This window comes from Aplysia californica, unplaced genomic scaffold (genome assembly GCF_000002075.1).
Source record: "Aplysia californica isolate F4 #8 unplaced genomic scaffold, AplCal3.0 scaffold00012, whole genome shotgun sequence".
Taxonomy (NCBI): domain Eukaryota; kingdom Metazoa; phylum Mollusca; class Gastropoda; order Aplysiida; family Aplysiidae; genus Aplysia; species Aplysia californica.
This window is the reverse complement of record NW_004797282.1, coordinates 1,418,662-1,436,521: the sequence shown is the minus strand read 5'-3', so window position 1 is coordinate 1,436,521 and position 17,860 is coordinate 1,418,662. Positions and strand designations below refer to the sequence as shown.

The 17,860-nt window shown below is 39.9% G+C and overlaps 1 long non-coding RNA gene across 1 annotated transcript in view; it reads left to right on the top strand.

Annotated features, from left to right (window-relative positions):
• LOC101849261 overlaps positions 1-6,697 on the top strand; it is a 54,851-nt gene extending 48,154 nt beyond the window's left edge. The window contains exon 3 of the long non-coding RNA XR_220078.3: positions 6,359-6,697. This is a non-coding gene — a long non-coding RNA (uncharacterized LOC101849261). The remainder of the gene's footprint in view (positions 1-6,358) is intronic.
• Positions 6,698-17,860: the final 11,163 nt, after the last annotated feature.

Genomic DNA, 17,860 nt, shown 5'->3' with positions numbered 1-17,860 from the left:
GAAGAAGAAGAAGAAGACGGAGAAGAAGAAGAAGACGAAGAAGAAGAAGAAGGAGGAGGAGGAGGAGGAGGAGGAGGAGGAGGAGGACGATGACGATGACGATGACGACGACAAGCAAGAATTAAAGAAGGAAAAGGAAAAAAAACAGTGGAAAAAGGAGAGGGGAGAAGAAACGGAAACGGGTTAAGAGAAAGAGAAGCTGGAGAAGTAGAAGAATAAGAGAAGACAGAAATTCCAGAATAAGAAAAAAAGAAAAAAAAGTTTAATTATTATCAAGTTCACCTCTCCCTTCGTTAGTTCTGTGCTTTTGTTTTTGTTTTTTTACTTTGTTTTGTTTTGTTTTGGAGGAATTTTTTGGTACATGTTGTCTCTCTGTGTATTTGTGTGTATGTGTTTGTGTGTGTGAGTTTGCATGTCTAGACCTATTATGAGAAGGGGGAGAGAGGCGGAGGAAAATAGGCAGAAAGGGGGAGGAGTGGGATAAATTGAAGGAGCAAATGGAGGAGAGAGAGAGAGAGAGAGAGAGAGAGAGAGAGAGAGAGAGAGGCGACTAAGAGAAAGTCTGACACGGGGAGAAAGCGGGAAGGAAACCTTTGCAGCCGTCTATGTACAGACTTGTTTTCTGTATTGAAAGGCTTCTTTGACTATCTCTTAAGGTAATCCTGTGGGTACGACAATAAAATATTTGGAAAATGATGGGTCTAAGTAATTATAGGTAAGCCTGGTATACCTCTCGGACACCCAGCGGAAAGATCGTGGGGTCGAACCCCAAAAGGGGCCCGACATTGTGTCCGTGGGAAAGGCAGGATTTTACTCTCTTCACATAGGTGGCAATGGGTATTGCATGATCATTGTCAGTATGCTAGTGTTTGAGCGCGTGCAATCTACAGCTCTGACTATAATATTATGCTTCTCGGAAAAATGATTAAATGTTTCTGGGTGTACTAAAATGCTAGGGAAAATAGTTGTAAATGACAAAGAGCGTGTTTTAATAATAATCATCATTATTATTATGAAATACAATATCCATTTTCTTTTAAAAACCAGTCCGCAACACTGATCATTGGTCACCCTTACAAAGAGAATTCCTCCCGGCCTTACAAATATATATTATGTTTTTTTAAATAATAGTCTTGTAATCCTTACTTATCCTGGGCAACAACGTCATTGCACACCGGACAGGTCCATAAGAAAATGTGAGGCAGCGTGGTGGAATCAGGCTTTCGTCAAAAAAATAAAAATGAAGAAACCTGCATTTTTCAGCAGGTTTGTGAATTTTTAGCAAATTTTTGTTTTTTGGTTCAAACCTTTCATGCCCGTTAAAGAACTCATTTCTATGTGGATTTTTCTGAAAAACGGTGATTAAAGGCACAAAAGATGTAAACTTTCATTTACAACGGACTCTTAAGTAATTTTTGGCGGCCATTTTCTCTCTAATTTCACCTCTGAAAACAGGTGATCCCCACCTTCTTCATTCGCAAATATCTCGACTTGTATCTATGATAAACGAATATTTTTTTCATCCAAATAAAGACAAGTGAACGAGCTTTAAGATGATACGATTAACTCTATGTGCCCAAAAATTTGACGAGAGCCTGATTCCACCATGCTGCCTCACAAATAATATTAATAATCTTGGTGACTGCAGTTAGTTGTTTCTAAAGACTGTAATCGTAAGTTTTTGGGGGTTTTTGGACACTATTAGGGATATCTAGCAGACCAGTCTCCAGAATCCTCTCTGTCAAGACCAACAGGATCTGAGAAGGACACAAAGTCTCAGCACCAGACTGAGACAACTGATTAAATCTGAAATAAATCTCCCCATGCGGGAGGTGTCTTTCGAATGTGACGGTGAAGCTCCTAACCGCTATGCCTCTGGGGTTGGACTTTCCAAAGTAAAATTCCTTACACTCTCACCTTTTATTTTAAAGATATTTTCAAGGAGAAACCCTAACTGGCGGTTTTACCATGTTTCTTCCTTTGCGTTTTACATTTTTGTCTAGAAGTTTTACGACAAAATAAGGTCAAATAAGTGTCGAAGATTAGATGTGTTACAAGACAGTTACAAACACATAAAATAAGGGGGAGAGATCAGGACGATAGATATTTGATTGGAAAGAAGGATTAAACGACACCAGTACACTCTCCAATCACCTGCAAAATGAGTAGTGCGTGGGGGAGAGGGTATTGTGAAGATATGTAGAAGGATATCGTTTATACAAACTATGATTGATTTCATTTTCTTTTTTGTAATTGTGTAGTTCCTTGCTCTGTTGGCTATTTTCAGATCCTTTTGGAATTATTTGTCATTTAATTATCTTGGTTTATGTCTGGCATGTCATCTTTTACTTCGTTCTTTAACTCTCCCTGTATACCTTTATGTCTGCATGAATGACTGTGTGACTGTCAGTTTCTCTGCTTCTTCCTCCCCTCCCTCTCCTCCTCTCTTTCTGTCTGTCTGTCTGTCTGTCTGTCTGTTTGTCTGTCTGTCTGTCTGTCTGTCTGTCTGTCTGTCTGTCTGTCTGTCTGTCTGTCTGTCTGTCTGTCTGTCTGTCTGAATGTCTGCCTGTCTGTCTGTCTGTCTGTCTGTTTCTCTCTCTTTCTCTCTCTCTCTCTCTCTCTCTCTCTCTCTCTCTCTCTCTCTCTCTCTCTCTCTCTCTCTCTTTCTACCCTATTCTCTTTTCGAATCTCGTTCTTCTCGTTTCTTCTCTTTGTGGGTGAGCGCAACACTCCCGCCGTGACTCACGAGCATCTTTAACTGGACCATTCCTCTAACACATGCCCAAATACTTACTTAGATCATGGGGGAGCAGCAACGTGCAAATTCCTCTCATGTTCTGTCATTCAATTCTAAATATCACATGTCTATTTTTGAAAACGAACATTGTAACGTTTCTATAAGAAAACCGTACGTGTTCTTAATTTGATTTCTCCGTACTCCTTCCACAAGACAACGTTGTATTTCTGTGTGTAAGGACAAAACAACACCCAATAAGTTTAGATTACGGCAATATTGTGTAAGGATCAGCACTCCTGGCATATTTGCAGGTTATGACCTTTTAAGTAAACACCCAGTGTGCTGAAGCAGACTGACCTACTCTTACTGTATCGTTATCAAGCATTTTCCCAAGCTTTGTTGAGTCCACCACATGTTAACATATATTGCTGAATGAAAACTCTCCTCTGGTTGGCGGTGCCAGACAAGGTTGAGTAAGTTGGCCTCCTTAATGACCAAAAATACCAGAGATTACAGAAAATAACACTTAGTTTTATTATCCTGTGCTTGTTACCTAGGGAAAGACATTTTGCAACTCAGGCAGAATACGTTTGATGAAAATGAAATATTACATGTGGTGTAAACAATACCACAGCGTAACCCTTTAGAAATTACACAGACAGTCCTATTAATTAATCCTGCACAGAATAAAAAATACAAAACAGTGGTGGCATTCTTTAAAATCTTGTAGGTTCATAGCGGTGCAGTTTCTCGGGCTCTCTCTAATTTAACAAAAGATACGACCAGCCTGTACGCCCGGTCACATAAAAACAAAACCTTTTTTTCAACATTGGTTTCCACAGTCTAAACACTCCTTGATCGACACGCCCTTTTTGCAATAACAGAACATTTTTACAACCCTTCCTTTGTGGCCGTAATTTGAGAAACCCAGAAACATTTTGACTCTCTAATTGATCTCTTTCAATGTTTAATTAACCGATTAGGTTTGCTTTTGACACTTACGGTACTATAATTTTGTGTGTCACTAAACTAACACCTCTGCAGGGTCTAAAGAGTTGTTCAGAATATAATTATGACATTACTGCAGCCTTCTCGATCTTGTAAGTTGCTATTTACAGGGAGAGAACTCAGAAATTCCAGCCCTAGATATCTAAGCGCATAACACATTTGATTCACCCCCCCCCCCCCAAATCTCGGTATCTACTATAGACATGCACTAGTTTATAAGTCAACTGCTGCAATACGATTACAGGTCGCTTTTAAGGACAAGCGGGCTAACCCAGATTTTGGGGGTTTCCAGAAATCTTGACATACGCCAAAAGTGGGCATTGCCCTTACCCATAGGAGAAGTTTGGTTTCGTTGGTGTTTATGTGTTTGGTCATAGAGAAAGCTCTCCTCATTTTTGAAAGGTCCAAAAACTTTACTTTCAATTTTCTCGAAACAGCATTTCTTGGGATAGCCCACTTGTGCCTAAAAACGACCCTAGGGTTGGGAGCCACACTGACGTATACCTGTCTTGAAACTGGCTAGACAGCAGATTAAAAAATGGATGTGAGGTCAATTGGGGGGAGGTGTGGTATTCCATTTAGCTGTATGCCTGAGACGCCAAAACTGACCAGCGGGGGGATGACGTAATTTTCTATTGATGTGAGGAACGTTAGCGGGTGGTTTGCGGGTGCTCTGGTGTTGTTTGCTCCTTCTTTCTTACCAAATTTCTCCTTCTTTTTGTGCTTGTTACTCTCTTGTAACGTCTCTAATCTTCGGCACATATATGAACTTAGTATGTTGCAAGTGCCATAAAACTCTAACTAAGGCTAAAAAAAGAAACTTTACTGAGTTCTCCCAGCTCCACGATTGGGTAACTGTATTGGTCACACTACATCTGCCTGGGGACAGACCATGATCCAACTTTGGAAATTCTAGAGACTGTAAAGATGTTCTTAGTCCAATGTTTATCTTTTACTGCAGTTTCTTAATCTTTGGTGAAAGTTGTATGTGCTTGAGAAATAGTTTGTTGCAATGTACATTCTGAATGTGTACAACAAGCAATAAAACATAGAATCAAAATTTGGGTACAAAATAATAAAACCGCGTCTCTCTCTCTCTCTCTCTCTCTCTCTCTCTCTCTCTCTCTCTCTCTGTCTCTCTCTCTCCTGAAAAAGTTTGGTTTCTGAACTAAGAATAGTTGAATAGCTTGCCATCTGTATATTTAAGAAGCATTTTATTTCTAATAGAAACTCGGGTACACCAGAATTCACATTTGGGCGGCAGAAAACTGAGAAATGCTCCAAATATTTCTGGCACCTTGCTTGGGCCCTTAAAATGATGGAAAAACGAAAGAAAGGTAAAGCAGTAGGGTGTGAGTTAGGAGATGAGTAGGTGGAGAAGGGGGTGGGGGAGGGCCCCTATGCGGGGGAGGGCAGGATGGTCCAAAGGTGAGTAATATGCATGCGGAAGGAGAACAAGAATGAGAGAAGGAATAAGTCATTGAATGAGTCAGCCCGCTCCTTTTGTCTCACACTTCGGATAAATATCACAGCTCTGCTCTTCGCCCGGCCATAGTTAGAGTAGACATTTCCTGTGACGTTCTGCGTGTCTCTGCTACCCATTTCTTCCAATATACTCTCCTCCTGTGAGAGAAACTTCATCAAGATTCTTAACTGAAACCATCTCTTTCACAGGAGTTTCAAGAGTTTATTACATTTTGCGTTAAAAACTGGTCACCCTCATATTGTTGAAAAGATTTTAAAGATTGATTCCACTGACTAGAAACATTCCATTCATTTTAAAAGGTATTGTTTCATTTTCCTGTACGCGTTTGTGCATTATAGTTTATGTGAGCACCTGAACACTTTGGCTTATTTCTGGATTACTTTTGTTCGAGGTTGAAAAATGATTTTTATAACAGCGGTCAAACTCGCTGCCTCTTTACCCGATGAAAACCATGAATAGAACTTAACAGTCGACCCGTTATTTCATGTTTGTTTCCGTTTTAGTTAGGAGGGTACCATAGTATACGATAAGACAAAACGGATTTGTTGTATAAAAATGAGAAGAAAAAGAAGACTTATTTTCTAAGAACATGATATACAGTGGCTTAGAAAAGGTCTTGAAAGAGAACTAAACATACAAGAAACATTAGATAATACTAAACCAACGTTATAACTTGACTATTGGCAGTGTCTTGACGATATTATGTAAGCTTAACCAGAGAGTAACTTTCAAATAATTTCAGTGTGGAAGTAGAGATCCATATCTCTGGCTATCTAACACGAACTGTGTCCACGACCATTCTCCCCTTTTAGCAAAATCCTCTAAACATTTAAAACAGGAATTGACACATTGTCACGTCTGATCAGTAGAAGACAAAAGGCAATATTGCAGCACATTTCAAAACACTATGCACTAATCAGAAATATGTATGTGCCTGTTTCATAGTAAGCATAGTTTTTGTTTATTTTTCGTAGTTTGAGATAGATATTTGCAAAATGTGAGTCCCCAAACGTTGTCCAATGACCGGAACGGGCGTCCGCAATGAGTAGTTACATCAGTAATAAATAATACACCTGTGTATGACTCAAGTGACTCACCAGCGGTTGTCTCTGTCTGTGTGTCCACAGGCGCAATGTCTGCTGCACGGATATCACAATGCTGGCTGCTCCTGGCCATCGCTGCCGCCGCACACTCGCGTGAGTACCACACGTTATTGTTAGTTAATATTATCAAATTTGTTTCAAAGCATAATACAAAGACAATGATTGCTATGTATTTATTTGTTGTTGTTGATATTTTCGGTGGGTTTTTTTTAATGAGTTTTTAAAAACATTTTTGTTCCTTTTTTATATTTTTATCAACGTATTTCCACGTTTTTTTAGTGTTTGTTTTGGGGTTTTTTGCTTGTCTACTTTAAGATGTTTGTTTCTGTGCCGTTCTTGTCAGTATGAATTATCTGCATCCCCCCCCCCCCACCCGCGTTTCCCTCTCTGATAGTCGAGAGAAAAGTGGTGGGTTATTATTATGAAACCATTTTTCACCGATGAAGAAATGTGCTTGTGCTCTAACATGCAGCTGTTTTATCCCTTTGGTTTATAATCTTTGTAACCGCTTTCTCTTTATTCTTCGTTTTTTTTATTTTCTTATCCCTTCAGCAAGAGAACTGGATTTGCTGTAATTGAGATTGTAAATGAGACAGGCTGTTCCTTTTAGGGCCAGGTTGGATACAACCCCGAAGAAGAAAAAGGGAGATAAGAGGAAAAAATGAATGTGTTCGACTGAGAAATAGAAAGTTGTATACGTCAATGGGGACATGTTTTACCCGATATCTTATCTTTCTGTTGGTATGCATTGGACATTAAATAGTGCATGTCATGTATCTGTTAAGGGGATGAACTGTAACAATAACGATTAATACCATTTGCATGGCGCAAATTTCCTGCTCAACAGCAAGCAGCAATTTAAGATCTATGCCCATTAAATATAGTATCACCCTTGCAAACCTGATAACATTCTGAAACAATGTCAACCTCCTGGAAAGCATAAAGCTGCTATTTTACAGGCGCAAGAACATTTACAAACTGAACTCTTTTTAAAAGAAGGTCAGAAAGAAAAAGAGAAAAAAAGAGGCATCTCATGTGCCCAACTCTTAAAGTACATGACAACGTCTATCTTTTTGTACTCAACGTACCTGTTACTGTTCAGGCTTTATAGTTAAACCCAACATCGACAGGATGGATTCGAGGGCGGGGGGTTAATTTCCAGCTTCTTTAGAGACAACCGAGAGTTTGAAACCTAACCTTAATTGTCCTTAAGGGACGTATTTAAGGGCGGGGGTACGAAACGTTTCTCTGCTTGTTTACACCGACCTTTCTTCCGTCGTCAGACTACTTTACGGTAGTCTCGTTTTATGTTGGATAAACCCCTTTTTGTGAGACAGCCTTCTGAATACTGGTACTACTCTTTAGCCCACTATCTTGGAGTCCTTAAAACTACAGTACTAGGGATTGTGTCTCGACTTTGCACAAGCCTAGGGAAGTGAACTGTGTGAACTCTGTGTCTGCCTCACTCTTAATCCGTAGATCGTGCTCACAGCCCTTGAAGGCACAATAAGGGTCCAACGTTTAACGAAGTTGAGACTACATACCGATGACAGTCTTTACATTTGAACTCATTTGACGTCTTGTCATGCCCTGCAGCGTTCACGAAATGGGTAAAAGACCGGATGTTTGATCTGCAGAAAAGCGCGTCTTCGCGCCAAAGTTCGGGCAGTGCAGAAAAGCCTGAAGCACGGAAGTGAAAATTTTGAGTAAAAATATAACGTAAATGGTCAAGAGGAACACGAGAACGTAACTCCTCACCAAAAGCCAACTGCTTTCCGGGGGTAAGTAAATGAACGACAATGTTTCTTAGCACTCAATCAGAAGTTAGAGTGCACGAATAGTATACATGCATTTCTGTCCCCGGTTTCATGTGACTCGAATACCAAAAGCGAAGGGACCCGCTGCGACGTGAAAAGACTTGGCGATTAACATTTTTCCCGAACCTGCCTACTTTTAAATTGGTTCTTATTACAACTCCACGTCCATGGGAGCTAACGTGAAGGTTTTTTTAATGAGTTCTACCTGCAACATAATGTGCCAGGCGTGCAGACGAAATTAGTTACACTTCGCCATCCGCAAATGCAAATGAAGACATCGGCAAATCAACACAAGAGTCAGATTTGAAGGTTTTCAACCGATGCCAATTTTTTCAAGTTAAATATGTAATTCATCACATTTTTATGCTAATAAATTGTACAAACTCAAGTTGTTGACTGCTGACGTCTCTATGTCCATAGGGCAAACGTCCCAGAAGCAATTCATTTTATCAGCATGCACACCACATTATGGTTTCATAAAAATATTCTATTACTATTACGTTTACGACACTTGTCAAGTGAAAAAGCATTTTACCGAGCATACAAAAGAGTGTATAAGTAATAAATAGTGAAACCAAGCGAAAAGTTCTTCGTCATGTTCCGCTATCCCACCTTGTCCACCCCATCCTCGTCACCTCCCCTTTATTTGCCCTCGCTACAGCCCCTCTCTACAGGCGAGGAATTCCGGGCAATTTTGAGCGAGTTTGAGAAAGGATTAGCTTGGATTAACTGCTAAATTGAGAAGATTTTCACATGTTACTCACACAAAACCGAACCATTGAAAATGGTGTTAGTAGGTGTGATCCTATCATAAAACGCCGTGCTGAAGTGTGAGCCAGAGCAGCATGAGGGAAGAACTGGATCGACCTCAAGTGGCTTCACACACACTTGTTACTCGTCTTCTGTTTCACCTCAAGCCGAGGGGACCCTGAGCTCCAATTTTGAAGACGTCGTGTTTCCAATCCGTTGTTATTCCAGAAACATTTCTTATATTAACAAACAACAGCCAAATTTGTGTATATGCTAGACATGTAAACGACATATTATGCGGGCAGCTGCCCTCTCTCCTCCCCCTTCTACCCAATGTAATGCCTCTGTTTACCATGTTCCCATGACCATCTGGCATGTTAGAAAAGATAGCTTCTATCCATTTTTTGAAAGGATATTTAGGTCGATTAACAGGAACATTTTGTTTTTCCCTTCACTTAGTATTTAATAAAAATGAAATAAAAAAGGATAATGTATCGCACTACCACTGAGGATACTTCTATAAAATACTCCACACGGTGACCCCAACGTCCTTCATGTTACACTTTTCTCCCCCTTTTTAATAGCACATTCCAACCTGCGTATTTTTCATGCAATAAGATACCTGCAAGACTTTTTACGTTTGTTTCATAATAACTAAAATCACAGGTATTGAGTTCTTTTGTACCAGACTGCATTTTGTACTGTATAAGAAAGTGACATTTGAATCCATGTCCTTTAGCTAGCTGTCATGTGCTTCACTAAGACAAAGAAGCTCATCAACCACGCGTAAATCTAAGTGGCTCACGGAACATGACTTCGTGTCGGGCAATGCGACAAAGTATGCTGGAAGGAATTTGTCCGGAGAGGAAAGCGTAGTGACAGTTCTGAGTGGCACACACGCTCCCCTCCTTCACCACCACAGCCACACCAGTCTCTGTCTGTCTGTCTGTCTGTCTGTCTGTCTGTCAGTCTGTCTGTCTGTCTGTCTGTCTGTCTGTCTGTCTGTCTGTCTGTCTGTCTCTCTCTCTCTCTCTCTCTCTCTCTCTCTCTCTCTCTCTCTCTCTCTCTGTGTCTCCCTCTCTCCCTGTCTTTCTTTCTGTTACTCTCTCTCTCTCTCCTCTCCCTCCCTCCCTCTCTCTCTCTCTCTCTCTCTCTCTCTCTCCCTCTCTCTCTCTCTTTCTTTCTTTCTTTCCATGTGTCTCTCTATCCCTCTCTCCCCCTCTCCTTCTGTCTATCTCTTTCTGTCACTCTTTCTCCCTCCCTCTCTCTCTCCCTCCCTCCCTCTCTTACTATCTTTCTTTCTCTCTCTCTCTCTCTCTCTCTCTCTCTCTCTCTCTCTCTCTCGCTTTCTCTCTCTCTCTCCTACCCTCTGTCTTGTTTAAACACAAGATCAGTGTACGAACCATGACCTTTCCCAAGGTATGCTATGTGAAACGACGTCGTATTCTCAGCATGTCAATGGTTCTTTAGGGCTCGTGCTTAATGAACTTAACATTGAATCCCCACCTTCCTTTAGGGGAAATTCCAGCAAAAAATGTGGGTTTTTTTGTTTCAGACATAAGGTGTGTGGGAAGAGAGCATAGCTGTGGGGTATGAGCGTCATGTTCTTCAGCCCCAAAAAAATCCTCGGATTAAAACATCTTGGAAAACAAATGCTTGACATAGAGGTACCCGTACGAGAACTGGGACATGGGAAGTTGAAGAGAAGAAAGGAACATTAAGAAAGAGACGGACAAAAACAATATATGGATAATATTATAAATGAATCAAGGTAGAAGAATGCAAAGTTGCGGCGAAAAAAGAAGCTTTAGTTTTTAATTTTAGTATGGTTTTATGGCGCTCGCAACTGAATAAGGGCATATGACCGCAAAGGGGTGGATGTCAACAGAGAAGTCCAAACGGGGAATCAGGCTTACTCTGCTCACCTCTCTAGCCTCAACAGCACAAAGTTCCGCTTTGACTATCAAGGCACCCCGGAAATAGCAGTTCACAGGAGAGTGACAAATATGCAAAAGAAGTAGAGGAAAAATGACGATAGTAAGGATGAGGAAATAAAAAGAAGAAAAGGAGCGAAAGAGATGAACATGAATTATGTTGTTAAAAATCCTGCTGGAAATAAACGTTTGAGAAACATTTTGAATGAAATGACTTAACAACAATATATATATCACGCAACCGGCTCAAATCGTGAGAGACGACACAGGTGCAAACCGTGATCTGTTTCTGTCTTGTCCACAGTCGTTACTTATTTCTTGTCAGTATGATGGGTTGACTTTGAGACACAGCTGAATGAGCTCAGGCTTCAATGGTATTTTTATTATGTGATAATAAAGGATTATAATAATTATAATTATAATTGTTCCACTACCCCCAACCACTCAAAGAAAAAGAAAGCAAATATTTAAAATATGCCCTTTTAGACCCGAACTGTTTTGGCTAACCCAGGCTGAATGAGATGCAAAATACAAACAAAATGTCGGGGTTCTCAGTAAAAAGAACTTCCTCTCACAGAAATGAAACTAATGCCGTCTACGGGCAAAATGAAGAGTATACATTATTTACCACAGGTGAGAAGTGTACGTTGTGCACTTCCTGGAGGTCAGTGACGTACACATTAGAGTATGACGTCATGACGTCATCTTTTTTGTAGCGTTGACGTCCTAGTGCCCGAATTTAAATTTCTGACAGTCCGCTGTAGTCTCTAATAAAACTAATCGTGTTTTGTTTTGTTTTTGTGCGTTTGTTTGTTGTGTTTTGTTTTGTTTTATTTGTTTGTTGTTGTTGTTGTTGTTTTTTGTGTTGTTTTTTTATGGGGGGGGGGAGTACATAAAATTACATTTAATTTTCTACATTTTTTTCAACTCTTGCGTTAATGAATGCACCGATTATGTCGTTTTAAAAATTTATCTGAATGCATGGCTAAAGATTTGCATTGACAGTATTGATATTCTCAGTTTTCTCTTCTTATATTTTCATTAACTTGTTACTACTAATTATGTGTTAGTGATTTTTACAATGGCTTTGCGTGTGGTAGGAAAGGGTGGAATGAGGGTTTGTCTTGTATGAAAGAACGATTTAATGGAGGTAATGGGAGGGAAGATTAAGATAATACATTACAGCGATCTAGTTTATAATCGCTTTTGCATTCCTTTGTTAATAATGTATTGGAAACAGAAACTACACACCCCTCTTCTTAAATTACCACACAAACATCCAGATTTTTGGTATTCAATAGGTGACACATTCCGTACTTTGGCTTCCCATTCATATCCTGATTAAGTCAACACATGTCCCTCTTATAACCGCCTAGCGATAAGCAAGTAGGAGTTTGATAGGCTGCATGTTTACGTTTTGATATGACGGTAATAGGAATAGTCCATTGAGCTCAAGTGTGGAGGCTTTGAATGAAAAGCGGGTAAAAAATGTCGGAACAGAGTAATGAGTTTTAATGCATACTTCAGATTTTGCATAATAGGCACATTTAATGGGATCGACGCAATGTATTATATAATATTTAGATCGGGTTATGTAAGTAAGTAGATCGATATATAGATCAATAGATAGATAGATCGATCGATCTATAGATATATAGATTGACTTGCAATTATCAAGTATCTCTCTCTCTCTCTCTCTACCTATCTATCTATCTATCTATCTATCTATCTATCTATCTATCTATCTATCTATCTATCTATCTATCTATCTATCTATCCATCTATCTCTCTCCCTCTCTCTTTCTTGCTTTAACGCACACACAGATCAATCCTCACCCACCCACCCACGCACACACTCACTCACATACATGTATGCACATACATAAAATATCATTATTATGATATATCCATTCTTATGTCTCTCCTTTTATCGCTATACATCTGCTTCTATCACTCACTCTCTCTCTCTCTCTCTCTCTCTCTCCCTCTCTCTCGCTCTCTCTCTCTCCCCTCTCTCTTTCATCTTTCTCTCTCTCCTTTTCTTTGCGCATTTGTACGTATGTGCGTATGTATGTGTATGCGTCTGTGTCTCTCTATTGTTCTCTCCAAACCCAAACACAGACTCACAAAAAACAAATAAACTCACCCAATAATCTACAAGAGCAAACAGCGACAAGCAGCCACATGCCCTTTCACTCTCCCCACACCTCAAAGGGCCCTACCTGCAAAGTTCTCGTGTTGCCTACCTCTATAAATAGCATCGACCTTTGGGTTGACCTCAGCGCCCCTTACAAAAACTTCCAAACAAACGAGCGTAAACCGTGTCTGACCGTGAGATAGATACCCGACCAGACAAACACTCACAAGGTTACACAAGTTATGAAACAAAAGCTAGAGGAATCAGGAGCCATGTCAAGCCCTAATGTTTATGGCTGACGACATTTTCAGGTCCTCTGACATTAGATCAGGACCTGGAATGACTCGTGCATGACAAATAGCTCACAGGACAAGAGGTCACGTGGTTGGCATTTACGGTACTGTCGAGAAAAAAAGTTCTAGTTATGTTAGCTTCCATCAACATGGACGTATTTTGTTTATTTATAATTGTTCATTATCGCTTCTGGTGTTTTCGTCACGATAATTGACGATCCTGGGTAGAACAGACAAAACAAGCTTTTTTCTTTCTTTACCTCTAAGCCCATTGATCTGTCAAACAAGTCACAGGCATTAGGCACATTCTGACTTGGTATCCGTGGATGGCAAAGTTTTATCTGCAACAAAATTATGAGCATATAAAAAGTGTTTAGTATCTGTCATCGGTAAAGTGTCCACAGCTTATCCTCTTCATTACAGGACCTACAGGATGTTATGGTACACAAAATATAAAATCCAATCTTATATATGTTTGAAAATGATCTACATGTATAAAGCGACAAAATCAAGACCAAAAACTATTGTTATTAATTACTGTTAAGGACACTCAAACCACATTGTTACTTTTCGTTACTTTTGCTTTTTGAATAATATGTTACTCATCAACTGCTGCACCTTAAAATAATAATAATAGATAGCATTTGTATAGCGCAAATCCCTGCTCAACAGCAAGCTATATGCGCTTCACAATCTATACTATTACCCCAGCAGACCTGAGAGCATTCTGAAACAACCTCAACTTCCAGGGAAGCATACAGTGCAAGCGGCCATTTATGAGTGCTAAAACACTAACATACTGACACGATCTTTCGCTGTCTATGGCTGGGTACCCATTCCCACCTGGGTAAAGTGAGGATAATTCGTGTAAAGCGCCTTTCCCAAGAACATAACGTCGCGTCCCCGGCTCGAACCCCCGAACCAGCAGCCTCACGATTATGAGTCCCGTAACCTAACCACTAGGCCACCTTATGATTCCTCCCAACCGCCCTGAAACAGAAAGACCCTTGGCCTCCTTCTGGTGGCCTCATGCTTCGAGTGCTTGCTGGTGATATCCTGTTTGCCTTTTTGTGGGTTCAATGTAAATATTGAGACAATGTGTATGTGCATTTGTTTGTTTGTGCTTGTGTACCGGCTAAATGAGAACACACGTTCAGCAGAAAATGTGCAAGTGTGTGTTTACAGGACTTTGCTACAACCTTAAGGGACCCGCCTAGCTACAGGCTCATCAACACACGTTGCTCGTCCGAACGTGTGCATGTCCTCAGTTTGTTTGATAATAAAAGTTCCCTGGAGATGACAGAGGGGGATTTGCAGAAGGTATCGCCTAAAAGACAATTGTGTCACGACGAGGTGGAATCAGGCGCTCGTCATTTTTTTCTTCTCATAATATGGAGTTATTGGTATCTTTTGAAAGCTTATTTATTTGCCTTGCTTTCAATTAAATAAATATCCGTTTATCTTGGATACAACTCAAGATATCTACTACGTAATTTGAAGGAAGTAAGGTCGCCTGGTTTCAGTGGTAAAATTAGTGAGGAAATGGACGCCAAAGTTTGGTGCTCCAATGGCTAAAGAGTTTTGAAAACTGGAAAATGGCATACTGTGTGCCTGGTTTTTCAGTAACATTTTCAATTTTCAATGTTTTTCAGTAATATTCACATGGAAATGTGTGTTTATGGGGACATAATTTCCAGACTAGCGGGAACATGCCCGTTTCTCCGATTTCGTTAATTTGACGAGCGCCTGATTTTACCACGCTGCGTCACATTATCACTCCCACCCTCGCCCCTCCTTCTATGCAGACCCGTGCGCCTGCACGCAGTCCCACAAACATCGTTCTCAGATGTGGAGCTTTCTCCAGCAGCATGAAACAAAACCACTGTGAATATACCCTTTTGGCTTTTTTTTTGTTGAAAAGGCAATGTCGAAGATTTTTACCTCCTTAAAACCTCCGTTAATCTTCTAAAAGAATGGCTTTTAGGAGTCTGATTTAATAAAAGAAAAGCCAGTTACTGCCAGAATGTTTACATACCTCGACAATCCTTTGCTGCCACAATGCTTACGTATGTCGACAATCCACCGCTGCCACCAGACTACAAAATAACTAACTGCAGGTGCAGACGTTCATTGAAATGCCCGATCTGTCTGTCCGTCTGTCTGTCTGCCAGTTGTTTACGCCCTTCCTATCCGGTGACATTTGCTTTAATCGGGCAAAGAACTTTCCATGTGCAAATTACATAGTTTGTTTCTTTCCATCTATTATATCAAAGTGAATTTTTATCTAACTCGTATAACTCACGAGTTATTTTCACATTGTGTATACTTCCTAGATCAGTTGCTTTATAATTATATAATTTGCTTCTTGTGAGACTTTTATGGTGTTGTTAAAGATGATTTCTATACATAAATAATAGCAGAGTAGACTCATGTACGATACATTGTACTAAACCAATCACACAATAAAAATCTAGACAGTTCAACGGAAAAATATTGTTAGTAGTGGGCTATTCCGCTGTAACTGACGGGACATTTGGACCATACATTTTTTCAATATTTATCCATTTATTTCAACTTAAGGTGATCAGAACATAGTTTGAAAGGCACATTAAGAATCATAATGAAAGCAGTCATTAAAAAAAGAAAGTACTTTTTGCGAATTATGTGACAAAGTTTAGTTTCGGTGACTAATGAGACTAATGTGGTATTTTTTCTGTCGCGTCACTTACCGTGGGATAGCCCTACTGGGAATATAGAGCTTACAATAGTACTTCCCTCAAATGTGCAGTATTTTCCTAGCAAATGAAATAAAAGTCTAACTTATGCAGTTTGTCTGAATAGAATCGACGTATTCCCGACCAGCTTGCACATGTAGTCGAGGTAAAAGTAAACTTTAGCCGAAACGTACTCGAGCAAGTACATACATCCGGGGTCACCACTCTCCATGGAGCTACATTTAGGCCGCTGCTATGCTATGCTATGCTATGTTGATGTTGTTTTTTTCGGGAGGCTGATTTACCTTAATATGCTCGTCCTACCACGAAGGAAGCCCCCTATACCGACATAGTCCATAATTTACTTGTTGCACTCTTCAAATATTTCTTTATTAAGATAGATTACTACCATTCTTTAATCTACGTTTTGGCATGTTTGTTTTGCTTTCAAAAATGATTATCAACAATGCCCTTTAATCTTAGCGAGGGATTTTCGTCTTAGCTCGTCTTGAAAATGCTTTTAATTGATCGAAGACACGTCTAATCTTCCATTATATTATTATCCGTCTTGCAACATTTTAACCTCTGCTGCGTCTTCCGCGGTGTACCCTTGCTTCTTGTTCCCTGAGGATTTCATTGAAGTGTCTTTTTTCTCATGATGTTTTCCCGGGTTAAGATGTTTCTGTCTAGTCTGGTTCCAGTGGGTCTCCCAGATTCCAAGAATGTGGAAGTGGTATCGTTGCATCTCTTCGACAGTCAGTGCAGTTTTTCCAGCCTCATAGACGATCCTAACGTTGCAGGAGCCAATCCAAAGAGACGTGACAAATGGCAGAAAGAAAGAGAAGGTCGTCAGGTTCCCTCGGCAACTTCATTTCATTTTGGAGATGTTGTGCGTTATACATTCTTCACCTAAAGAAGCTGAATAGTCTCCGTAGATGCACAGATAGCTTTCCCTTGTTTGTGTTTCTGCAACATTTGCCGTTTTTTATAGAGGCAGTTCTTAACCCAATAATCTAAACTCCAACCTGGAGAGTCTGGTGACTGTCTTGGCAGCCACAACCTAATGCCCCATGCAGTCGCCTCACACGACACGCTAGGATCGCCACGGTCCTGTTTTTATCAATACCAGGAACAACACGGCTGACCTTTGATGATGCCCGAGTCTAAAAATACTTATGTCATGTTAGCTAAATTTTCTAAAGATTGTCAGTGTATAAGCTCTATGAAAGGTTCTATAGCGTACGTCACAATTGGTACCTTAGAATTACAAATTTCTAATTGACATAGCTTGCAGTTTTGAGATAAAGACCATGATGTCAGAAATAAAATGTTCTATCTGCTCTGTCAAAAATGTCAGATTATTCGGAGTCTTTATCAAGATATTCAAAGAATAGCATTCGAAAAAGATTGACATTTTGAGAAACTCGAAATTTTTATCGTTAAATTGCTGAAAACTAGGTACTGAGCAGACTTATTTTTTTTATTCTGGTATAGCAAAATGTCATGACACCTGCGTATGTGTCTAGGTGGACAGTCTTGAAGAGTCAGGAAATAAAATAGGGACAGGCCCTAAGTTACAATGGCGGACGTATGTAAATAAATATCAGCAGATATAAAACATTTTGGACACCGTGAATTTAGAATGCTGTCCCAACAAAATAACAATCAATGAGACTTTTGTATGAATTTCATATTTTGTACTAACCTCACACGACAAGCTCCTTTACCTATTCGTGTTGTAGTCACACTCTCAAGCATACATATTATATACAAAGAACACTCGTACACACAAACAAACAAGCACATACACACACAGAGGAAGGATAAGAGACAGAATGTTAGACAGTGGAAGAAAGACAACGATACACACGCACACACACA